This window comes from Buteo buteo, chromosome 31 (genome assembly GCF_964188355.1).
Source record: "Buteo buteo chromosome 31, bButBut1.hap1.1, whole genome shotgun sequence".
NCBI lineage: Eukaryota > Metazoa > Chordata > Aves > Accipitriformes > Accipitridae > Buteo > Buteo buteo.
In genome coordinates this window covers 907,608-932,659 of record NC_134201.1, presented here as the reverse complement: position 1 = coordinate 932,659, position 25,052 = coordinate 907,608, and the positions used below count along the sequence as shown (strand labels likewise).

Below are 25,052 nucleotides of genomic sequence, written 5' to 3'. Positions count from 1 at the left end.
TGAACTGCCCTGAACATAATGAGTTTGGCTGCCCTAAATTTGGGCATCAGCTGTCATTTCAGATGGCCAAAGGAAATTCCCAAGACCCTCCAAGAGGATGCCTCCAGATGCTGCCCTGTCTCTACGAAGTGCTCCATTTGCGTTTGCAGGTACCTGCGCATACCTTTGACCACCTCTGACACCTCAGATGTAACCAGACGTTTGCATCTCACTCCTAGCATCCCTCTCCATTGATGAGCAAGGGAGCTGAGATGAGGAGCTCACATGCAGGTGCCTATTCGGTGCACACCTGAACTGAGGCAAGAGGAATCCCACCTCCTGAGGGTCTGTGGCAGGCATGGGAGGGAGCCGAGTCCCCTTCCAGCACCAGGACAACATATCCAGGATGAGATACCTCCATTGACTCAGCTGAATCCCTTTGCTCAGAGGGGCAAAGGAGCTCCCTGCCTGTCACTGTCTGGGTGTCCTGTGTAAGGATGGAACAAGGAAAGGTGATTCTCATGTCCAAATCTTTTCCTCATAGGAGAAATAACAGTGCTGGGAGTAAGTGTCTCTCCCCAGCTCAGGGAGGGAACACCAGTGATTGCTTCAGCCTGTTTCCCAGCAGGTTCCCCTGGAGCCCCAGGGACACCTGGAGGGAGCCCAGAGGGGGCAGAGAAAGGGCTGCCTTGGGCTGCTCCTCTGCTGCTGAGCTGGGCTGGGCTCCTGGGCTGGAGGGAGCTCATGGCAAGCAGGCAGCACTGCCGAGAGACAGCTCTGCCCAGGAGCAGCTCCTCTGCAAAGCGCAGCAGGGCTGAGGGCACTGCCTGCAGGCACCGAGGGGAGAGGAGTGATGCAGAGAGAGTTTAAAGGCAGTCTGGAGTGAGAGGATGCAGAGAGCTGACTCAAAGAGAATTCTTCACAGCCCTCTGCACAGTAAGCTCCTGGCTGCAGGGAAAAGCTGTGTGCTGGGGCAGGGACTCTGCTGCTGGTCAGGGTAAGTACTCAGCCTGCCTGGGGAACTGCAACAGTGGGGAGAAGCTGTGGGTGGAAGGAGCAACCCTTGGTGGGGCAGGGCAGGGCAGGGTTATTCTGCTACCGAGAAGATGCTGCGTGGGTCAGGGATGCTCACAGCTCCCAATCACCCCCAGAATATTTCAAACAGGATGTTTCAAGCAGAAGAACAAGGCAGGGATTATTATAAAGATAAGGAGCTTTCCTGTGTCTATCTTCTCAGTTTCCAATTCCAGAGGGGTAAGGAGGGAGGAGAGACAAGGAGAAGTGGAAAAGGAACACTCAAATTTCAACAAGTCCCTGAGACTCCTGAACTGCAACTTTGAGTGATCAGTAGGTCTGCCAAGAGCTTCCTAAAATGCCTTCAGCCACTCCCCTGCCTATGGGCACCACCAGAATCACCTCTGCTGCACCTCTCAGGGTTGTTCTGATCTGCCCTTTACCACCTGCAAAAAGGATCATGTGCCTGGCCAGTGCCCTGCAAACAGGCATGTTTCTGTAGGGCCAGGGGGAGCGCACAGAGATTGGGGTGGGATCTGTGAGTGCTGACAGGGAAAAGAAATGGCACAGGGAAACACCTCCCAGGAGGAAAATCTCCAGCCAGCAAGAATATAATCAGGGAATGAGATCAGAGGAAACAAAATGCAAAAATGTTGTGGGAGAGAGAATTCAGAAAACTCTGTATGATCTCCTCCAGTGCAGACGCCTTCCTCTGAGCAAGCCCCTTTGGCTCCTCTCCCTCCCAGCAAAGCCTCTGCCCTCAGAGCTGGGGGGTCCAAGGCATGAACCATCTCCTCAGCAGCCAGAGCTCCAGCAGAGCCGTGGGTGCAGCTTTCCAGCCACGTGCCCATTTCCCTCTGCAGAGCTCAGGGCTGAAAGCATCTGCCTGGCACTGTTGGTGTCTGGGAGGAGGTCTGAACAGCTGAGTAAGCAGAACTTTCCTGAGTGCCCGGCTGCCTCTCTCAAGCAGACCCTCACTGTATTTTCCCATGTTTCTCCAGTTGTTTGTGTTGGTTTTATTGTTATTTCATTCTTGCTGTCAGGCTCTCTAGGAATGGGAGTTTTAGCTGCAGAGTCACACACTGACCTTGTGGGTCCTCCTATGCAGGTGTGTCCCTGGAAATGAGGTGTCCCAGCTTTCACCTGTGGGGCTGTGGGCAATGCAGTCTGTGGGGCTGGGGAATGAGCTGGTTTTCCCTGGATTAGATGTAATCATTAGGACATTGGCTATCTCTTTGGGGTGGCTTTCCAAGCTGTGAGCTGTCCTTAAGCAGGGAAGTTGTTCACATAAGCATCTTTGTGTTATCTGAAAGCCCACAGAGAGAGGTGCAGAGATGCTACCTATAACTGAGGAAATGCTGTTGGGTTGATGAAATGAGCCGTGTGTGTCCTTTTGTAGAAAGAGGGTGCTGAGACCTTGAGAAAGGGTGAGACATTTAGTGGTCTGCAGTGGGTCCCTCTCCTTTCAGTAGTGTCTGGTGGCTTTTACTGGTACCACAGGAGTGTGATCACCCTCCATCTGAGAAAACTGCAAGCACAGGGCAGCTGGGAACAAACCCAACCAGTTCTATTCACTCCTCACTAAGCCACAGTGAATCCATTGACTCTCATGTCTCAGCTCATGATTTCTGATTTCAGAGAACACTCACATGGAAGGATGGGGGAAGTAGTTAACCACACACACACACACACCCCCCCCCCAAATCTTCTTTCTGCCACCCACATTCTTTAAGACTGGGAGTGCAGATGCTGACAAGCCCTCCTGTGTTAGGAGTGATTTTATCTGACATATTCTGACTATCAAACCCAGCCCCCCTGCCACGTTCCCATCTACCCACTGCAGTGGGGCTGGGTCGACTCCTCAAGAGACAATGGGCAGAGGCCCTGCTCCAGCACACAGAGCCACAGACAATGAAGCTGAAGAGCAGAGGCAGAATGAAAGTTTCTCCTGAGGAAGGGAAAAGGTAGCATGTGTGAGAGGGCGAGGGTCTATGAGACATAACTTTGGTTTTACTCAGAGATGTTTGTGGTAACTTGTCACTGCCTTTTCCTCCTTGGACAGTCCCCGGTGTCCAGAGGAAGCATATGCCCAACAGCAGTTCCATGACTGAGTTCCTCCTCCTGGCATTTGCAGACACGCAGGACCTGCAGCTGTTGCACTTCTGGCTCTTCCTGGGCATCTACCTGGCTGCCCTCCTGGGAAATGGCCTCATCATCACAGCCATAGCCTGCGACCACCACCTCCACACACCCATGTAATTCTTCCTCCTCAACCTATCCCTTCTCGACTTGGGTGCCATCTCCACCACTGTCCCTAAAGCCATGGCCAACTCCCTCTGGAACAATAGGGCCATCTCCTATGCAGGATGTGCTGCCCAGGTCTTTCTGTTATTCTTTTTGATGTCAGCAGAATATTTTCTTCTCACTGTCATGGCCTATGACCGCTACATTGCCATCTGCAAACCCCTGCACTACAGGACCCTCCTGGGCAGCAGAGCTTGTGTCCGCATGGCAGCAGCTGCCTGGGGCAGTGGGTTCCTCTATGCTGTGCTGCACACTGCCAATACATTTTCACTACTGTTCTGCAAGGGCAATGCTGTGGACCAGTTCTTCTGTGAAATCCCCCAGATCCTTAAGCTCGCCTGCTCAGATGCCTACCTCAGGGAAGTTGGGGTACTTGTGGTTAGTGGCTGTTTAGCATTTGGTTGTTTTGTTTTCATTGTGCTGTCCTATGGGCAGATCTTCAGGGCCGTGCTGAGGATCCCCTCCGAGCAGGGACGGCACAAAGCCTTTTCCACATGCCTCCCTCACTTGGCCGTGGTCTCCCTGTTTATTAACACTGCCATATTTGCCTACCTGAAGCCCCCCTCCATCTCGTCTCCATACCTGGACCTCGTGCTGGCAGTTTTGTACTCAGTGGTGCCTCCAGCCGTAAACCCCCTCATCTACAGCATGAGGAACCAGGAGATCAAGGATGGTATTAGGAAACTGATTACATGGACTCCTGTTTAGCACCAAGAAACATCCCATCTCTCCACACCAGTCCTGACCTTTTGTTGTTGTTGTTGTCTTTATTGTTATTGTAATTGTTATTCTTCATTTATAATGTTCGTACAGTAATGTTTGGAGTCCTTTTACTTCTACAGAGGTATGAACCCCCTCTTTCTTACATGGAGCTTCTATAAAGGTGTCTAATGCTTGTTGAGAGCTGAACACATTACAACATCTGTGTAATAAAATGAGATCTCTTCTGTGCTGCGCATGAACACTGGGCTTGTCTTCCAATGCCAGAGTCAGGAGTTGCTCAGGGTTCTGCATGACTGCAGGAGCAAAAGCCTCTCAGTCACCTTGTGACCATGTAGAGATCAAGGATTGGGTTTAGGGCTCACCCATCAGTGTCTAGTGACAGTGGAGGCCATGGCTGGTCACTGAGTGACATACCCAAGGCTGTCACATGTCAGACGGGGCAGACAACGTCATTCTCAAGGGGAAACTGGAGCTGCCTGGAGATCCCCCAGGCTCTCCAGGGATAGAGTGTGCTTGAGATGGGCAGTGAATGGACCCCCACAAAGTGAGAGAGCACCCAAGGTGGAGTCACCGAAGGTAAAGGGTCAAATTGGTGTATCCACAGGGAAACAAGGACTCTGCAATCCCAGAGGAGGCAGCAGGGACCCCACAGCATGGGTGAAGGAGTCTGGAGAGTGATCAGTGTCACCCCCCATTCAGTGGAGGCCCACTCATCCCTAGTGTTGATGCAGAGGAAGGCTGTGGGTCACTCAGAATTGCTCTGTCAGGGCTTGCAGGCACTTGGACGTGTCTCAGACCACCCCGGCACTGCAAATGCAGCAGGCCACACAAAAGTGCAAGTAAATAACTGCCACTCTCCATCCCCACTGGTTAGAGAAGGAGCTCAGACCAGGTACTCGCATGCAGGAGCTTCTTTTGTGCACATCTGCACTGCAGCAAGAGGGTGGGTCTGTGGGGTGCATGGGGGAGCTGAATGCCCATGCCCTCCGAGGGTTTCTAACCAGAGGCTGGATATCTGCGCTGGCTCAGCGGAGTCACTGCCCTACAGAAGGGGAAATGGACCTCTTGCTGTCACTGCCGAGGGACAGAAATGGGGGTTAACAGAGGGGGAAATCTCCATCTCTTTTAGACACCTGCTCTCGGTGAAATGATGCTCTTGGAATTAGCTGCCCTCCACTCTTTGGAGAGGGAATTCAAGAACACAGTGAGAGAATTGATTTCAGAGCCATTTTTCATCTAGAATGCCTTGCCCAGCCCTATGCAGTCATGGCGCCCATGGTATCTAAGGGCAGGTCTGCAGTATGCTTGGTTTTTCTTGTTGCTGTCTCTGTCATACTTGCGATCCTACAGAAATGTTTGGATTCATCCCAGCTCTGCTAATGGTGAAACCTGCTGTGTCTGACCTAGAAGCATTCTGTAAATGCTTTCAACACTATCAGAGCTGGCTCCCCAATGCTATATGTCTTTAAAAAGTGGTGTCTCCCCACCACAGAGACCTTCAGTGCAGGTCCTGAAGACCGGGCTATAATTCAAAAGAGCATGAAAGGACATTGTCATTCAGCTGCATCCTAAAAGATCCTCTGGCTTTCACTAAGTTCCCCACTGACCTGGACGATGAGCTCGGCACCCCAGTGTGATCTGTTGGGGACACACGTCTGGACCCAGGGTTCAGGTGTCAGTGCCTAGCACAAACAGAGTTGGAGAGTTGTCTCATGCTTACCTGCCTTGGGCGGCCACACGGGCTAATGGCCAACACTCATCCTTCCTGGAGGTGAATCGGGAGAGCTCAGGGGATCTGAAGGGACAGCGTGTGCCCAGGAGTGAGTGGGGAGCTTCACAAAATGAGGGACCACCCAAGGCATGGTCATAAAAAGGGAAAACACTAGATCCAAGTGTGAGAAGGTAATGGAGGGCTCTGCAATCCCAGGAGAGGCAGCAGGGACCCCACAGGCACAGGGAGGGAGGCTGGAGAGTGATTCATGCACCCTCAGGAAAAAAAAACGTGGCCTGGATCTAGTGTAGCACCCAAACACCTCTCGTGCTTCTGGATTAAATAAGAAAGGGAAATCCATTTCTGCACGTGCAAGTTCAGGGCTGACTGCTCTATGGCTGGAGCAGCAGGAGCTGATGGAGGGGTCCCAGGGTCTCCAGGACCAGGGATTTTGCACTGTCCTGGGAAGCAGGGCTGGCAGTAGGAATGGGGGGAAGTCAAAGTCTGTCTTGGTGAGGACTTTCCTGGATACAAGGGAGTCACTGGCCTCCATTTCCTCATGCCATTGCTGGCCTGCAGTTTGGGGCTGACAGGGGAGCTGACGTGCCCTCCTCCCTGATGCCCCTCCTCCCCATCTTCCTGGGACTGCTGTTCCCTTCAAAGGAGCTCGGGCTTTGGTGGGAGATCCCAGAGCTCTGCAGCTCCCTGTGGCAGGTACCAGGGAGAGCCGGGAATGGGGCTGAGCTTGTCTGAAAAATGGAGATGAGCATCGAGCTCTTCAGTATGACTGGGGAGGGTGGGCTAACAGCATTGTACTCATGGTGCAGAGCCAGCAATTTCTGGAGAGAAACCAAGTGTAGAAGGTGCAGAAGAAAAGCTCGGTCTGATCCCTTGCTCCCTGGACACAAGGAGAAGCTGCTACAGGACACTTGTCACAGGGCAGCCCCTCACATCACTCGTCTCCAGTGCTGGCTGCTCAGCCTGGCTGTGAGGTGGTACATGGCCAGTTCCATCCTCCCACACGTCTGCATACCTTGACTAAGGAAAAAAGGCCAGCCTAGCATGGCTTGTCTTCTGGACTAAAATCCAAGAGGTCCTGGAAGATGGCTGTGTCCTCATGCCCATGTGAGATGCAGCTGTGAGATGCAGCTGGGGTCAGCAGGGACTGGGTGCTCAGGTCCCCCAGTTTCTGTTAGGAGGCTTGGGAAACTGGGAAGCATCGGGCAGAGGAAAAAGGTGCTGAATACCTGAGGTCTGTACATGCCCTTGGCTACAAGGTCCCCTGCCCCACTGAGCAGCAGGTACACATTTTCCTTAGCTCCTATCGTAGCTTTTGCTATGGCTTTACTTAGAGAATCTGTTCTGGTTACCCACCCCTTGCTGGTTCCAGCTCCAGCTGAGCTCTAACTAGAGTTGCCCTGACTCTACCCCTGCATGCACAGACACAGTCTCTGCGTTCCCCCTGGGCAGCCTGACCCTCTTTCACTTGCCTGTGCACATCCACCCAGCAGCCTGAGCTCAGGTGCTCCTGCCAGGGTAGAGGTGGAGGATCACCAGGAGCAGCTCCGGAGGGAGCTCCCCAGGGAAAAGCTGTGCCCAGCCCCGGGGAACCTCTGCCCTGAGCATGAGGAAGGCAGTGGCAGGAGGGCAGGGGTAGGCTGGAAGAAGAGCAAGAGGCTCTGCAAAAGCCCGAGGGAAAACATTGCCAAAGCCTGGGCTTCAGCCAGGGACCTTTAGGTCTTCACTCCAACACTCTCCCAGCTGAGCTTCTTCAGCTCTGCCCCAGGAGCCCTAGTCCCCATGCCAGCCATGCAAGGGCACAAAGAGATACAGAAGATGTGTTCCTCAGGGAGGTTCCTGGGAAAAACTGTGCCCAGCCCTGGCAGGGGGGAGCTGGCTTCTTCCTGCCCAGGCCTGCAAGCCAGGCAGCGCCAAGGGTCCATCTCCTGCCAACCCACCTCAGCCCACTCCTGAAATGTTTCATCACAGCCCCCGAGGCAGCTGGAGCTGTTTGGGGATCATGGGCAGTCTGTGGCAGAAGGACGGGACATGGGCACAGCATCAGCGGCGCTGACAGTGGCGTGACAAAACCTGCCCTGGGCAGCACACCTGAGGCGCTGGATGACTGATGCCTTCATGGCCGGCTGGGGTCCAGGTTTGTGGTGAATGCCAGGTTGATGTTAGGAGTTCCAGGAGTCTTGCGGGCTTCCAGTTCAAATGGGATCTTAGCAAAAGCCAGATACATGCAACTACGAAGGCTGAGGGTGGAAAAAGAAGTGTGGGGCTGATGAAAGAGCTCTCTTCTTCGCTGTAGGGAAGCAAGGTCTCAGGGCATGCAGAGTCTGTGTTGGTTCCATGGCTCTCTTGCTTTACTCTTGCAGGAGCAAGACTCTTTTGGTCAAAGGGAGGAGATGACAGGCAGGGGGGAAGAAGACTGGAATACCTCCAAGAATAGGGAGGACACAGCCTCTCTTGGCAAGTGACTTCATGGTGAAAACACTTCTCCTTATCGCCTGGTGCCTTCTCTGCCCCAGGCTGAACAAGCTTTGCTCCCTCAGTCTTGCCTTAGATGGCAAGTGCTCCAGCCTGCCCCCAACCCAACCCTCTCAAAGCCCTCTGCTGAGCTTGCTCCAGCTCATCAGTGTCTTGCCTGCACCAGGATGGGGGATGGGGCACAGGAGACCAAAGCTGGACACAGTGTTGTCCAGGTGGTCTAAGAAGCTCTGAGGAGAGAGGGATAAACACTTTCCCTCCTCTTCTGTCTATGCTTCTCTTCATACAGCCCAGAATGCTGTTGGCCTTCTTGGCTGACAAGGCACACTGCTGGTTCACGTGCAGTTTGCCATCTACCAAGACCTCCAGGTCATTAATAAAGCTATCAAGCAGAAGAGCTCCCCGGACAGGACAGACCTTTGCAGTACTTCACTTGCTCCTGGCTCCAGGCAGAGTGCTACCTGTTCAGGAGGATGCCCTGTCCTCTCTCAGCAGCTGTGGATGAAGCCCCACAGATTTGTATGGGTCAAGTTCTCTCCTCGATCCTTGTGCACTGTTGGCATTTCCTCTCCTCCTTGTACAAATTTTGAAGAATTTAAAGGTATTTCATAAGAGGATAGAGTCAGACCTGAAACTGAGAAGAAAACTACCTTGTCCAAAAAGCTGGAGCTTCCAGGAAGCTTCCAGTTTGAAGGAAATTTTTCAGGAATGGCCACCGGCTCAGTCATGAGGCACAGTTATTGTCTGCTGTACTGACCGAGCTTTGCTGGAGCTCCTTTCAGGTGTAGGGGGCTGGAGGCAAGGAGTTTTTCCTTTCCCCATGTCCTCCAGTCAGTTCACGGTGGTGCATGGAGGGAGGACAAGAGATTGACACAAGAAAAGTTCACACCAGAGACCAGGGAAAGCTTTTTCCTCATGAGGACAGCCAAGCACAGGAAGTGGCTGCCCCCAGAAATAATCCCATTTCCATTCTTGGAGGTTTTCAAGTCGTAACTTGGATCAAGTGCTGAGCAACCAGCTCTTAACCCCAGAGTTGCCCCTGCTGAGCTGGAGACCTCCTGAGGTCCTTTTCAACCTGAATGTACTGGTTTTGGCTGGGACAGAGTTACTTTTCTTCACAGTAACTTGTATGGGGCTGTGTTTTGGATTTGTGCTGAAAACAGGGTTGATAACACACTGATGATGTAGTTACTGCTGAGAATTGCTTGCACAGCATTAAGGCTTTTTCTGCTCCTCACACTGACCTGCCAGTGAGTAGGCTGTGGGTGCACAAGAAGTTGGGAGGGGACACAGCCGGGACAGCTGACCCCAACTGACCAAAGGGATATTCCATACCATGTGATGTCATGCTCAGAAATAAAACTGGGGAGGTAGAGGTTGGAAGCAGCTGCTGTTGCTTGGGGATTGGCTGGGCATTGATTAGTTAGTGGCGAGCAATTGTCTTCTTTTGCATCACTTGTTTTTCTTGGGTTTTACTTTCCACTTTCTTTGAGGGGTTTTTTGGTTGGGTTTTTTTTCTTTTTTTTTTTTAGCAAGTTCATCACTAAGCTTGTCATGTAGAGACAACAGCATAGAGAGAGGGCAGAGGAAAAGTCCAGCATGCCGGTGGGTTGTTCCTTGTGAGGCCCTGTCAGCTGTAGCAAAGTGAGGGTCTGTCAGAACAATGGGCATCGTGAAGCCATCGAGTTAACCAGAGCATAGGGGAGGGCAGTGGAGATGCAGGTAATGGTGACATGATTGGGACCTCAGCTCTGTTAGGGGGCAGCGAGGGACAAATGCTCTGGAAGGCAGAGCTAGCTGGGAAGTGAGGGGTATCCCCAGGTGTCCTGGTTTCAGCTGGGATAGAATTAACTGTCTTCCTAGTAGCTGGTACAGTGCTATGTTTTGAGTTCAGTATGTGAAGAATGCTGATAACACTGATGTTTTCAGTTGTTGCTCAGTAGTGTTTAGACTATAGTCAAGGATTTTTCAGCTTCTCATGCCCAGCCAGGGCACCTGACCCAAACTGGCCAACGGTGTATTCCATACCATGTGACGTCCCATCTAGTTTAGGAACTGGGAAGGGGGGGCAGGGATTTTCGCCGCTCGGGGACTGGCTGGGTGTTGGTCGGCGGGTGGTGAGCAATTGCCCTGTGCATCATTTGTACATTTCAATCCTTTTATTACTACTGTTGTCATTTTATTAGTGTTATCATTATCATTATTAGTTTCTTCTTTTCTGTTCTATTAAACCGTTCTTATCTCAACCCAGGAGTTTTACTTCTTTTCCTGATTTTCTCCCCCATCCCACTGGGTGGGGGGGGAGTGAGTGAGCGGCTGCGTGGTGCTTAGTTGCTGGCTGGGGTTAAACCACGACACCAGGTGAGCAGGGAGGGGGCCTCACCAGCCTGAGCTGCCACCAAGGGAGCAGGGCAGGCCAGGGGGCTGGCAGCTGGAGGCAGTTCAGAGTCCAGGTTATCTGGCAAGTTTCTGATGATGGAGCAGGTCCAGGGTCAATCCAGGAAGTTGATGCACAGGTTAGGGTCAGGATGAGGCCTGGTAAAAGTTACCTGAGGGGTCAAGCACAGCCCAGAGCTGTCTCCTCTGCAGCAGGACCTCAAGTAGAGGAGCATATCGCCTGCATCTCTCCCCCATTGTGCGCCTTCCCCTCTGCCGGAGAAAGGGGCTGAAAGAGACTGCCCTGTGATGCTGCTGTGGAAGGTGGTGTGCACAGCTGGGTAAGGTGGAGGGTCTCCTGGCTGCCCATCTGTCTGTCCCTCGGCAGGAGGATGACACTGTTGCTCCTTGTTTTCCCCATCTGTGCCTGCTGCTCCTGCTCTAGCTCCCAGGCTCCTTGGGACGGGGCGTTCAGTTGCATTTCAGACACCTGACTCTATTTTTCCTGGCATGGAAGTGTCTGCATGGAGGTGCCCAAGCCCCTTCTAACCTGTGGGGCTCCAGGCAATGTACTTCATGGGGCCTATGTCTACAGCCTAGATCATATCGCTATGAGTCCTACATCTTGTTTACACCAAAACTGTGTTATTGTCTTTTTATGGGAGTCCTGCCAGGCTGTAGGTTGCCCTCCAGAAAGGCACAGCTCTCCCTTTGTGATATCTGTGATACCATCGTGGTATCAGAGAGTCCTTGGTTTGGTCCTCCAAGTCAGGATACTTATGCATCACACCTCCTTTGTCACTTTCTCCACGTCTGGGCTAAGAAAGGCAGAGGACTTGGGAGATCTGCACTTTGAAACTGCACTCCTCCTTTTTTTAGCACAGTACAGTTTCTTTTTTGGCGGGTAACTCAGAAGTGTGACTGCTGTTTAGCTGAGAGCACATAGCAGCACAGGACAAGCCGTATGGGCAGATCAACTTCTGACTGCAGGAAACTACACCTCCACGAGTCACTACATTCTCTGAGAGCAACAGAAAGGATTTCTACCCCTGCAGAGAACACCTTCCCAGTGTGATGGGGGCATCTCATAAGTAATTAAAGGTAGAACTAGGCCCCTCTGCCACAGTCCATGTTGTAGAGAAGAGCGTGTGAGGAGCTGCCTCTGTCGATGCACATGTGCATCAAAGCTGCTCACCTCCATTCCCCATGGAGTGACTGCTGGAACGGTACAGACAATACACTGGCGTGAGGACAGGGTCTGTCTCATTGGAATGAAGACCCCTGGAATGGGGTGGGTGACCCCTGACTTCACATCCCTAGTTATCTCCTGAAGCTTGAGTGGGACCTGGTGGGGATCAGCACGGCGGTTATAGACACAGGTTTAGGCCCACAAGTGCAACAACCTCCAACTGCTGGAAATGGGGAGTCTGATGAAGACCTGTCGATATTATTGGGCCAAAGAGAAGGATGTCAGAAATTCAAGGCTGGCCTAAGGGAGATGATACTGTCTTTGTCTACAGCTAGCTTATGGGATGGTGCAGAGGAGAATGAGTCAGACTCTTCCCAGGTGGGCACAGTGGAAAGTTGAGAAGCCGTGGGAAAAAGTTGGGCCATGGGAAATTCTGACTAGGCTTAAAAGCAAAGAATCTGCACTATAAGGTCTGTCTGGCACTGGGAACATGCACCCAGAAAGGCTGTGGGATCTCCACAATGGAGATAGTCAAGCCTCAACTAGACATAGTGCCATGGGGGTTTTTGGATCGTAATGGATGACTACCTAATACGGGGCAGAGAGGCACCCATCTGTCATCCCAACCAACCACCTAGAAAGGTTTGCTCCTTGCTGGGGACCAGGATCCAGGTTGTTGTGGTGGGACGTCCAAAGCTCATCCGTCCCTCTGACTACTACCCCCTGCTCTTATTCCAAGTGGGCACAAATCACACTGCCAGGGGAAAGAAGTGACAGTATCAGATATGACTACAGGGCTCTGGGGGGTGATAGTGAAGGGCATGGGGGCCCAGATGGTGTTCTCCTCAACCTTGTTGGTGAGGGGAAAGGGTGTTGGGAGAAAGGCACTAATAGGACAAGTTAATAATTAACTGCAGAATAGGTGTAGGGGACATGGTTTTGGGTTCTGTGCCCATGGCACCCTCTTTACAGACCAGCATCTGCTTGGGAGAGATGGGATTACCTCTCTAAGCAAGGCAAAGCTGTTTTTGCCAACAGGCTGGCTGACCTCATAAGCAGGGCTGTAAACTAAGAAGGATGGGGGAGGGAGGGAGTAACCAGCAGTCCTCTAAGGGAGTGATAGATAGGATCACTGAGCAAAGGGCATGGGGTGATGTGATGGGAAGGGATCACAAAATCAGCAAAATGGTGCCTAAGTGTGGTCAACTCCAGCACTTACATGTAAGCAAGGAAATGCCTACAAAGCACCATGGTGGAGAAATCTCTCACACCCTCTCCAAGAACTCAACATGCTGGGCTGCCTCTCTAAAGTGCCTGTACTCTAATGTGTGCAGTACGGGGCATAACCATGAGGATTTAGAGATCTGTGTGCAGTTGCCGGGCAGCAATCTTATTGCAACCATGGAGACCTGGTAGAGTGTTGAAAAGGAGAGATACAGGTTCTTGAGGAAGGAAAGGATGGGAAGGCAAGGGTGGAGAGTTGCCCTTTGTGTGAGAGAGCAGCTGGAGGACATGGCGCTCTGTCTGGGGATGGATAGGGAGCCAATGGAGATCTTTATGGTGAGGATTAAGGAGAGAACAGGAAAGAGTGGTGTTATAGTGGGTCTGCTGTAGGCCACCGGACTAGGAAGAAGAAGTATATGTGGTCCTCAATGGACATGTAGGAGCAGCCTCACATTGGCAGGCCCTGGTCCTCATGGGAGACTTCAACCACCCCAATAGCTGCTCAAAGGACAACACAGCAGGGTATAAGCACTCACTCCAGGAGGTCTGTGGAGTGCATTGATGATAAATTCCTCACCCAAGTGATAGAGGAGCCAACGAGGAGAGGTGCTCTGCTGGACCTCCTCCTCACCAACAAGGAGGGGCTTGTTGAGGATGTGAAGGTCAAAGACAGCCTTCTGACCATGAGATGGGGCTGTAGTGACAACGAGATGGTGGAGTTCAGGATCCTGAGGGGAAAGAGGAAGGTAAAAAGCAATCTCAGAACGCCAGATTTAAGGAGAGTAGAGTTTGGCCTCTTCAAGTTTCTGCTTGGAAGAGCCCCATGGGATGTGGCCCCGGAGGAAAGGCGGGCCTGAGAAAGCTGGTTAATATTCAAGGATCACCTCCTCCAAGCTCAAGAGGGGTGCAGCCCATCAAATATGATATTGGGCAAAAATGCCTAGAGGGCTGCGTGGATGAACAAGTTGCTCCTGGCCAAACTCAAACACAAAAAGGAAGCATTCAGAGGGTGGCAACAAGGACAGGTAACCTGGGAGGAACACAGAGATGTTGTCTGAGCATGCCGGGGCAAAGATAGGAAAGGTAAAGTCCAAATGGCATGGAATTTGGTGAGGGATGTCAAAGAAAACAAGAAGGGCTTCTATAAGTAGACAGGTAACAAAAGGGAAATGAGGGAAAATGTGGGCCCGTTGCTCAGTGAGACTGGGGACCTGATGACACAGGACGTGGGAAAGGCTGAGGCACAGAATGCCTTCATTGCCGCAGTAGTTGCTAGCAAGACAGGCCTTCAGAAATCCCAGCTGCCAGAGACCAGGGGGAAAGCGTGGACATCTGCCTTGGTGGAAGAGGATCAGATCAGGGAAGACTTTGGCAAACTGGACATACATAGGTCCCTGAACCTTTACTACTTTCTTATCGTTCATGTGCCTGGAAATGCTTTCCACGATTAGCTGCTCCATCACCTTCCCAGGGGTGGAGGTGAGTCTGACTTCCCTGTAGTTCCCTGGGTCTTCCTTCTTTTCTTTCTTGAAGACACGAGTGACATTTGCTTTCCACATCTCTGCTCTGGGGCTCTTTATATGTCTGTGCTCTAGGCCTCTGTGTATCACTTGAGGTCTGGCATTGGCGGGTCATGGTATTATGGCCATTGGACATTCCATAAAGATGTGGCCAGATCAGAAAAAACAGATGATGCAATGGAAGTGATAGCAGGTGTGTCCATTTCTTGTTGGCAAAGAAATATAGGGTGATATGTCCAACTGCTCCAACCATCATTGCTCCAAGCACCCTGTAGATAGGAAATGTGGATGTACAATCTGACAATATAAACGTGTCACCAGAACGCAGTTCTCCATTCAAAGTGTTGGGAGGAAATACATTTTTGGAAATGGCTGTATAAATCTCTATTTACATAGAGGGAGAGAAGGTGTCATCATCTTGCTGGTCCATGTCCATGGCCTCTGAAAAAAATCACGAGAATTTGCAGACCAATATGAAAGTGCTGAAAAGTAACTTTTTACACACTTATTACCCCAAGCTCTTTTCTGCATGTTTTCTTCATTCCGGGGTTGACTCAGTTGCCAGCACAGAGGTTGACGTTGCCACCAAGATACCCAGGGGTGGCTGAAGCCCCCACGTGGGACTGGGAAGTGGGACCCACAACCTACAGGAGCACTTCTGGAGCAGGAGCTGGTCACCAGACAGGGTGTGTCCAAGCATCTCCGTTGAGACTACTGATTTCTCCCCCTTGAGTAGAAAAGGAAGCCTGGGCCATGGCAGCCAAGGCGCCCAACATTAGAGGGGATCACTTTCATCCCTGCCTTCAACGATAATACAGCCACATGTACTTTATACCCTGCAGGGAATGAAAAATGAGTGGGTTGGTATTGCAGAGTCTGCTTGAAGATGCTCCTCTGTCCCAGATACACTGGGCTTAGTGCCCGTTTGGCAATTCAAAAGAGAGCATTTCATTCACTTTGTCTGTTTTTTCCCTTCTGTCAATCAGGGGAGCTCGTGACTTCAACGTGTGACTTGCTGTGTGCAAAGAGCGGACATGGACAGACAGAGTCCAGGGCAGGGAGTGTTTTGGGGGGTCCTGGGATCTCTGCTTACACAAAAATGTGGTTTTTGTTCACCTAAGACTATGTGCTGTAGGAAGTGGGCTTCAGAGGAGGTAACGTGGACTTAATATACAGCCGTTGAGTGTATTGCATCACTGCGTGTCTGTGTGCAGCTCGGTCTCCAAGCAGGAGGGAGTTGGTACCCACGGGCTGAAGCATGCAGCTACAGACTTCAGTGAAGAAAGCTCAGATTTGAACAAGGCTGCTGTAAGTGCCAGGTGGTTGAGGGAAAAGGTGGGGCTGGGGGTAGGGATGAAGAATGACCATAGATTGTTAAGACAGAAAGGGTCTTGCTTTTTGTAATCATTCAAACTCCATTAGGAGGATCAATATGAACTGGGGATTACTGATGTGACATGATGCCTAAGCAGAAAAATAAAGAAAAGTGGAGGAAAAAAAGAATTCTTTCTTATTGTTTAGTATTGAAATCTTTCCACTTTGGCTACACTCCTGAATTCTCTCTAATGAACCACATAAGAATTGAAGACCTAAAGGAAAACTCTGCACTGAGCCTTGGCTCGTTAGGGAGTTTGCATGTTAATGAGCCCTCTGGTGCCAAGTTCCTGAACTGCAGATCCTGAAAGACTGAACAAGCCTCTCAAGAAGTAAAAGCCAGCAGCAAACTTCCAAGTTTCGGAGGGTGTTAGTGGGCGCCACTGAGGAACATCACTGAAGAGACCATGGAGGGAATGACCAGAGAAGGGGACCGTCCCTGGGGGCTGGTGAACCAGGAAGTCGGAGACACTGGTTACAGGTGGAAGATCAGTTGTGGAGGTGGCTGTGAAAGCCCTAAATGTGTTTCACCAAGCAGCATGGCCAAGCCCTGGCCTCCATCCCACTGGGAAGGGGGATCCTTTCCTTCATGGGATGCTTACAGCTCTTCTTGGAAGCAGTTGGATGGGGTGTGATGCTGAGTGAAGGACAGCAGTAGGACACCTCCCAGGCAGTTTTGGGGGTCGGTGAGGAGGGAACAAGGGCCAGGGGCTGTAAGGAACCAGTGTCCTCACATGGGCTTCAGTGGAAGAGACAGCAGCCACCGTGGAGATGACAAGGACTTCAGTTGTGTTGGTGGGGAGGAGGGGGCAGCCGCACAAAGGCCCTGTTTGCACCACAGGCAGTCCTACACTGTCCTATGCCTGTGCCAGTGACCCTGCAGATTTTAGCTGCCTCCCCCTGTTTCCCCACCTCACCCTGACATTGGGATCTCCCAGGTAGAAGAACTTGGAACAAAGGAGTAATTTGAGCCTGGGGGAAAGTGTGAAGGCAATGGACTTGAATAATTTTGTCATTGTTTAAATCCAAACCTTTTTTACTTGGCATAAATTAAATTGGTCTTCCCCAAGTGCACTCTTCTTTGCCTGTGACAGTAATTAGGAAGTGATCTCCCTGTCTTTATCGTGACCCATGAGCTATCCCATCTTATTTTCTCCCTTTGTCCTTTTGAGCTGGAGGTGTGAGTGGGCAGCTGGGTGGGTGTCTGGGTGTTGGGCAAGGCTAACCCACTACAAGACAGCAACCGCAGGACTGCTGTGTCTGGTATGGGGCTCACCAGGCACAAGGAAGACCCTGACAGACTGGAGAGAAAGTTGCAGAGGCCAGAAGAATGGCTGGGGCCTGGAGCACATTGTGCACAAGGAGAGGCTGAGAAAGCCGGGGTTTGGAAAAATCCCTCAGAGCCAAACACTGGAGCAAGGACCCAGGCCAGCTGGTGAGATCTCTATCAGTGGAGATTTTCAAAATCTGTGGAGACAAGCACCTGATCTAGGTGGAGGTGTCTGAGAATGGGCTTGGCTGAGAGTCTGGCTGTGGCAGGAGCTATGGGACTTGATGTGTAACGAGTGTTGGTAGGAAACTGGTTCCCTTTGTATTAGTAATGGCAGCAGAGCTGGGTATCCTAGAGACCTGGAGGAAGACAGGGGTGACCATGCAGCAAAGGTCCTTCCTCAGGGTTGGGCTGTATGGCCACTCACTCTCTGGCTCTTCTGTGTTCATATGATAGGTGATCCCCAACACTGACTGCATTTGCCCCTTCTCTGCCCCCACCAGCCCCACGCCCCAGGGCAGCATGACAGTCCTGGCCCTGGAGCTCCTCAGCCAGCTCTTGCATCTCTCCAGCCCCCTTCCCCCATGCCAGCTGGGTTCCCGCTGCCTGCCCTGTGATTGCAGAGTCCTCCTTTCCCTGTCAATACCTGGAATTAACACTTTTGCATAAGTCCACCTGGGCAATCTCTCACTTTGTGCAGCTCCAGTCACACTCCAGGCACACGCTGCCCATGGAGATCCCCTGGGATATCCAGGCAGCTACAGATTCCCCTCCTGGAAGGTGTCTTCTGCCCTGTCACATGTGGGAAAGGACTGGGTTTGTACCTCAGTGACCACTCCTCATCTCCACTGTCACCAGGCACCAACAGGTGAGTCCTAAGTCCACCCCTCTAGCAGGTCACAAGATGACAATGAGCTTTCTGCCCTTGAAACCATGGATCAATAAACCATTTTGAGGTGCAGTATCTCAGGCCTGTTCCTGACACAAGGCTTGGAAAAATAGCCCTACCATCAGGCAGTGCACAGGGAAGATCCCTTTTCATTACAGAGATGCTACGAGGGAGTCAGCTTGGACGCAGTGTTACAAAGACACATTTTTATATGATCTTCCAGGTGAGACAGAAGAAGTCCATGCTTCACCTGAAGTACGGAAAGTCCAAGTATTGGTCTACGAACATGAAACCCCAAAGACCAATAACAACAATGCCCAGGCCAGGCAGTGGAGAGTTCACCTGGGGCTTTCCTCAGGGACCAGGGAAACCAGCAATGACTGTCACAGCTCGGCAGTGTGCCTGGCCACACCTGGACCTGCTCCAGTACCCCTCCGTTGTTCCCTGAGGGTGCAGCCAGGTCCCTTCCCCCATCCTGGCCACAAAGGTAGGCAATGGGCTGGCCCCTTACCTGAACACGTCACTCCAGCATCCACACTGTGATCACAGTGCTCTCGAATCCATTCTGTGTTTGTGCAGTCAGACAGGGCAGACTCGGTGCCATCACAGTCTACACCAAACATCCAAATGGGGCCAGATCCTGGCCCAAAGTGTGCTTCCCCATGAGCTTCAAGAGCAGATCCACAGCCCAGCTGCTTACAAACCACTGCAGCATCCTTCATGTCCCATAAGTAAAAACCACACACAGTCCCCCACTGGCCCTGTTGTTTCACCTCCACTCTTCCAGCACAGCGCCAGCTGCCACCTTCCAGCCTCACCTCCGCAGCTCCTTCAAACACCAACATGGGAGCAGTCAGAAGAGCACCGAGCCCCAGACTGCAGGTCTGGGAGCCCCCCTTCCCACACGGAGTCACAGGTACCGGCATGGGAGCCCTCCCCCTTCCACGCTGTCCCCGGGCCACTGTGGGAGCCCCTCCTCTCCCCATGGGCTGTGCAGGCTGGGAGTGCCCAACGCCAGCCCTGCTGGGCCATTCACCATCTCGCAGCCCTTGGCACCTCCTTCCACTCCAACAGCCCCATGCCCATGTTCACCTCCACACTGTGCCCCCAGGCCCTGCCCAGGGCACCATCTCCTCCCCAGCCCAGCACACCCTGCACAGCCCCGTGCCCCCAGGCCCACACCTTCCCCTGCCCACCACCTGCACTGGCACAACCCAAACCCACACCACACCCCGAGCTTTCCATGTCCTCAGGGAGCACCGAGACAACCCCAAGAATAACCCCAACGCATGTCCCCTCCTCGCCCCTGGCATCAGCCCAGCCCCCGTGCTTGGCCAGGGCCCCTAGGAAGGAAACTTCTCTGCCACCTGTGTGTGCAGACAGCCCTGTCCCCTTCTCTCCGTGGGGCACAAACTGCCTTCCTGGGGTCGGGGCTCCCCTGCAGCCTGGGGGCAGCGAGCAGCACACAAACCCTCCAGGGCACCCTAGAGATTGGCTGTGCCCTGGGGATCACTGAGCACTGCCACCACCAGCTGGGAAACCACCAGCCTCAAGGGTAAAGCACTGGGGAACAAGGGGTCCCAAAAGGGTAACCCAGGATGGGGTGTCTATAAATGCAGCCAGGCATGGGCTGCCATAAATGCAGACAGGCCCAGGGAAAGGCAGAAGGTCCATGGGCTTGAACACCTTCTGACCCTTGTCTCAGGGAAGCCTGGAAAGGAACCACGTTCCCAGTGGGATCCCCAAGACCCCACTGGGCCCAGGAAGTGGGATGAGGGAACCGGCACTTACCCCTGCACAACTGGACCCAGAGGAGAAGCCACAGCACCTGTGGGAACACCAGTCCCTCTGTCCCCATCCTGAGAGTCCTGCCCTGCCAGCGCAGCCCTGCTGCACCCCACTCCCTGTCACGGCTCCTGGGAACTCACGGGAACAACAGCAATGGGAGGGTTATATATCTCTGCAGATGCCAACCCAGCTACAGGAGGAGCCAATTGAAGCAGCAGCACCTTTTTAGACATTATCGGGAACCATCTCCCCTCCGACACAGCCCAGCCCTCCAATGAACTTCTCCAGCGCCATTCATGACCATATATGAGAGATGGCTCCGCTACAGGTGTCACGTCATTGTGGTGGGAGGCCGACACAAGACAGGGCCAGTTGTGGGGGGGGAACAGGTTTTTCACCCCCTGAACTGTGCCATGTGGACTAGGAGCACTGAGCATCTCCTGCACTGGGCACATCCAAGAGACCCAGGTGCGAGTGTCCAGCCACCCCTGTGCCATGGGAATCACAGGGCTGAGACTGCACGAGGAGACGCGTGAAAACTTGAATCTCGCCCTGATCAGGTGAGCGGTCGGAGAAGGAGATGGGTTTGGACAAAGAGCAGGAAGCAGTCCTAAAGCTCCTTTGTAATTTTATCTCTGAGAGAGGACTGAAATTCGATAATTCTGTGTTAAAGGGGTTACTTTTATGGGCCTGGAAGAAAGAACTTATCCCGAGTGTAAATGTCGCGTTTGAAGAAGCGACCTGGGATGATATAGGCAAGGTGCTGTGGGACGCTACTAGCTGTAGGGGGGGTAAGGTAAAGGAGATAAAAAAATATGCAGAGCACTGGAAAGTAATTTGAGACATGTTGGAGACAATGAGGGCAGACCGGCAGGCAGCCGCCGCTCTCTGCGCGGCGGTGACCCCCTCTGCTGCCTCCACGGCTGCCGCGTCAGCCTACCCCGCTGGAGTTGGGGGGATATTCTCTACACAACTATCTCCACCCCCCCTAACATCCATCTCCGTTAACACTGAGACACCTGCACAGACACAGCCTTTGCCTATACCCAGCCAGGTCGTTGGTGCCGAAAAAATTCCCCCGTCTGTTACTCTGCAAGAAACAGGGGAATTAGGGGGGGCCGATTGTCGCCTGACAGATCCGAAGCCGAAAGACTCGGGGGTGACTAATGCAGATAAACGGATTGCGGGGGACAGGGAACCATCTCTATCAGGTGGTGCGATGGAAGAGCTGAGGGAGGTGGTGAACCAACTATAAGAACTGACAGTACGGTCTGAAGAGCTCCTGAGGGAGGTGGTGTACCAATTACAAAAACTGACAGTACGGTCGGAAGAACCAGAAGTGAGGGAGAAACGGTCATCCTCCCGAAAGGATGGACTGAGAGGGCAAGAGAGCGAAGATTCTCACCTTATACCGGCCCCGCTTCCCCCTCCCGCCCTCTTCTCGCCGCCCCCTCCGACACCTCCCTCGGCCCCTGCCCCCCTCCCCACGCCCCCTCCTGCCCCCCTCCCCCTGCCCCCTCCTGCCCCCCTCCCCCCGCCCTCTCCTGCCCCCCTCCCCCTGCCCTCTCCTTCCTCCCCTACCTTTCCGCCCCCCCCGCCCATTGACAGCGGCCCGTGTCAGCCGGCCATGCACTGGCCGACGCCAGCCGTGGCCGTGGCCGGTCCCCGTTCATCCATCCCGCCTTTCGGAATCCGAGACGGTGAAACCGACTGCGCCCGCGATAGGCGCGGAGTCGCCTGCAGTAGCCTCTGCAGAAGAAAGGCAGAGGCATTGGAGGGGAATAATAAGAGATGCCATTATAAAGGGACTATGCTCCAAGCATTCCCAGTTATTGCATTAAATGGACAGAAAAAATGGGAGGCGTTTGACTGGAAGGTCATTGAGAGATTAAGGAATGCTGTGAGTCAGAATGGTATTAAGTCTGTGTTAGCTCAACAATTGCTGCAATTCATTTTTTCTTCTGATACGCTGATACCTCAAGATGTTAAACAGCTAGCACATTTGGTTTTGGAGCCCGCCCAAATGTTGGTGTTTTTCCAGCAGTGGGAGACGTTCTGTGATCGGGAACAAGCAACGCCACGACAACGAACAGATCCCTTATAGGGAGTAACCACACAGATGCTGATGGGTACTGGACCCTTCGCATCAGGGAATGCCCAGTTACAATGTATCATCACCTACCACAGCTCTTGGCCTATCAAGCTTTTCTTTCCATACCAGACAATATGCGAAACCATACTTTTACTCAGGTGAAACAGGAGCATAATGAACCTTTTGCACAGTCTATTAATAGTCTGCATAGGGCAATCTATGCCCACCCTGACATGACTGAGCAAATGAAAGAAAACATGTTCAAAATGCTCGCTTTCGAAAATGCTAATGAGAAGACACGCAGAGCATTGTGTAATTTGCCGAGAAATGCGGCCGTCGTTGATATGCTAGAATACATGGATCGAGCTGTGGACTCACAGAAAACAGCCTATGTTGTCGCAGCTCCACGAGGAGCTACAAAGAAGCACAAGGCCAGTAAGACACCCTTGGTCAAGTGTTTTAACTGTGGCAAACGTGGACACATTAGGAGCAAATGTACAGCTTCTGCTAAGAAAGATGACAATACCACCAAGAATACAGGAAGAAGGGAAACTTTACACCGACCGTGACGGCCCCTTGCGCGACGACACAAACGCAAGGATCTTGGGCTGCCAGCCCTCAGGCAGCCTCGTGACCACCAGATCCGCCGCTGCAGGGAGCTCCGGCGTGGATGTGGAAACCGCAGTAGACATTATGTTGATGGACACAGGGGTACACTTGATGGATAGCAACATAAAGAGACCACTGGGGTTCGGGCTTAGTGCCTTTTTAATGGGACGATCTTCAACAGCTCTAAAAGGAATTTTGGTAGTCCCAGGGCTTATTGATGCAGATTTTTGTGAGACTGTGAACATTATGATTCTTGTTTTAATCCCTCTTGTTTCTATTCCTAAAGGTACCAGAATAGCACAATTTTTTCCATTCAGGTCGTGTGTTCCAAATCCAGGTGAAGTACAACGTGGGGATGGTGGATTCGGCTCCACAGGGAAACCACAGGTATACCTTGCCATGGACATAACAACGGGTAAACCAGAAAAGGTAGTGCAATTGGAAGGGCCTGACGGCGTTATCCTCAAGAAACTGATGACAATCGCTACAGGAGGTGATGTTACGATTATTTCACGATATATTTGGCCTCCATCATGGCCACTGATCGATCCAAATTTTGGCATTGCAGGGATAGGGGGCACACAAGCCACCTTAGTAAGTCAGCTTCCGATTACATTTGTGTTCCCCTACGGTGAAAACGTTACGACGCGTCCGTATGTCATGACTACCCCAACTGAATTGTTTGGCCTCATAGGCCGTGATTTATTGAGCCAAATGAAGGCAATGTTAGTGACCCATCCTTTTTAGGAGCAGTCACTGGGGGCGGCCAATCCTGAAAATTAGCTGGAAAACAGATGAACCTGTTTGGATTGATCAGTGGCCGCTAAATTCTGAAAGGCTGCTACAAATACAAGAGTTAGTTGAGGACCAATTGAGAGCGGGACATGTTGTTCCTTCTACTAGTCCATGGCATACACCAATATTTACCATTCCCAAGAAAACTGGGAAATGGAGACTGTTACATGGTCTCAGAGCTGTGAATGCAGTGATGCACAGTATGGGAGCCCTGCAGCCAGGTTTGCCGTTTCCAGTTATGCTTCCAGAAGAATGGGATTTGTTAATTATAGATCTAACGGATTGTTTTTTCACCATTCCCTTGCACCCAGGTGGCGCTGAACGGTTTGCCTTTTCGGTACCATCGATTAACAAGGCAGAGCCCTATAAGAGATACCATTGGGTCGTGTTACCGCAAGGAATGTGCAATTCCCCCACTACGTGTCAGGTATATGTGGCCTGGGCATTAAAGCCTGTAAGGAAGCAGTTTCCTCAGTTACATTTTGATGGCGGGAAGGAACTTGCCACAGGATGAAATTTTAACTCAATTGCAGGACATCTCAAGCCATCGCAGAGTAATAATTACTCCTGAAAAGGTGCAAAAGGCAGCACCTTGGAAGTGTTTGGGGTGGCACATAGATGCTAGCAATGTTAGAAATTTCAACAGTACATGATGTCCAGAAGCTTGTGGGAGATAGCCAGTGGGTGCGGAATCTTTGCGGTATCACTAATAACGATATGGCCCCTCTGATAGAACTCTTGGGTACGAGCGCACGTGCAGATTGATACCTATCCTGCTGCCATGTGGGCCACGGTACAAACTGGAGAAAAGGCCTTACATATTGAATGACATCTTCACGCTTCTTTTGCAGTGCTGGGTGTGCCTAAAGAAATTAAGATGGACAACGGCCCGGCCTATGGTCCTATACGATTTGCTTGATTTTGTAATTTGTGGGGGATTGACCATGGTACAGGTATTCCTCATCTTCCCACAGGACAGGCTATTGTCGAACGGGCCAACCAGATCCTAAAGAGCATCCTGCAAAAACAAAAGGGGGGAACCCAGGGCTTACTCCCAGAGGAACGATTGGCCAAAGCCTTTTTTGTGTTAGATTATCTTAGATTGACAGGTGATCACAAAGACCCACGAATGGTAGTGCATCATGCTCTTTCACAGGCAGAAAGGACACAACAAAGTACAGGAATCACGGTAATGTATAAGGACCCGGAATTGTCCCAGCGGCAACTGGCGCGGCACCGGCGGGTGCTGGAGCCACTGATCCAACAGATTCTGACTAATAGAGTATTACACTTTAGAGGACTAGCGGACGTTGAGTCCTTCAGAGAGGTTTTTAGAACAGTGTGCCTTATTGTATGTAGAACTTGCTTTAGGTAAAGAGGTGTGTTAAGCATAATTTGATTAAACATAGTGTGATTACGGGAAGACAGTGTGGGGTAAACGCAAAAGTTAGAGCCAACATTAGGGGTAAGGTCTATTTCCATTAATAACCTGGGAACAAGGTTGATTGTGTTTCCACAGATACAGGCCCACGACGGACTCCTGTTCGATTTGCACGACCATCATCATCTGGAGCATCATAGATGATGTGGCAACATGAATACCACCTCAACCGAAAACTAATGTATAGGTCACCTTGGATAACATAATAGGTCAAGATTCTCTGTGCATTGCTACTGCATCGTAAAGCCTATGAACCAATAG

The 25,052-nt window shown here is 51.8% G+C and overlaps 1 pseudogene; it reads left to right on the top strand.

Moving 5' to 3' along the window:
* Positions 1-476: 476 nt before the first annotated feature.
* Positions 477-25,052, top strand: part of LOC142026102 (olfactory receptor 14A16-like) — an 89,007-nt pseudogene continuing 64,431 nt past the window's right edge.